This window comes from Corvus brachyrhynchos, unplaced genomic scaffold, assembly GCF_000691975.1.
Source record: "Corvus brachyrhynchos isolate BGI_N302 unplaced genomic scaffold, ASM69197v1 scaffold8, whole genome shotgun sequence".
Lineage (NCBI taxonomy): Eukaryota > Metazoa > Chordata > Aves > Passeriformes > Corvidae > Corvus > Corvus brachyrhynchos.
The window spans coordinates 1,861,134-1,861,895 of record NW_008240031.1 but is presented as its reverse complement, the minus strand read 5'-3'; positions in this window follow the sequence as shown (position 1 = coordinate 1,861,895).

Genomic DNA, 762 nt, shown 5'->3' with positions numbered 1-762 from the left:
TTTTGCCTGAAAGTACCTTTACAGTTAAAGTTGTGTCAGCACTTTCATTAGAAATCCAGTTTTCATTTATAACACTGGTTGCAAAAAATTTGCTGCTGGCTGAAATTCAGTGTAAGGTCCCTGGCCAGGGGAAACGTTTTAAACATTTTTTTGAAAATCGTTTGAAACAAGTTCTATTATTCCAATGTTATGCAGAAGATTTCCTTAGATTTTTCTAGGCGAAGCTAGATTTTTTTTTTTGTTTACAGAATGAATAGAACCAAAAGGTTGTTTAGAGACATTATGTAATTTTTTAAGTTATTGTCCTGGTTTGGGTTGGGATAGAGTTAATTTTCTTCTTAGACATTTTAAATTATTGCCTTAAAAATTTGGGGGGTGGTGCCAGAAATCCTAGGATTTACATCAAGAAGCACCACCAAAACTAACAAATGCTTAAAGCATATAGTCAGCAAACACACATTTTGGTGCAAGTGTTCCCAGCCCTTTAACATGCAATTAAAACGCTTCACAAAATTGTGCTCAGTGGCTCTGCTACTCCTGCTTTATTAGCTGGGCATTAGCAAGCCCTGGCAGCATCCATGCTGCACACTGTTGTTTGGATTAATTTAGTGCTGGTGAGTGGTGTCTGGCTGACAGCGGTGGGGATGAGGGACAATTCATCACCTGGACGGTTTTGACGCCGCTGCTCCCTCTCCCCACAGCTGCCGCCTGTGGGCACCACGCTGGGAAACAAGAGCATAACTCGGCCCCTTCTCCACCCAC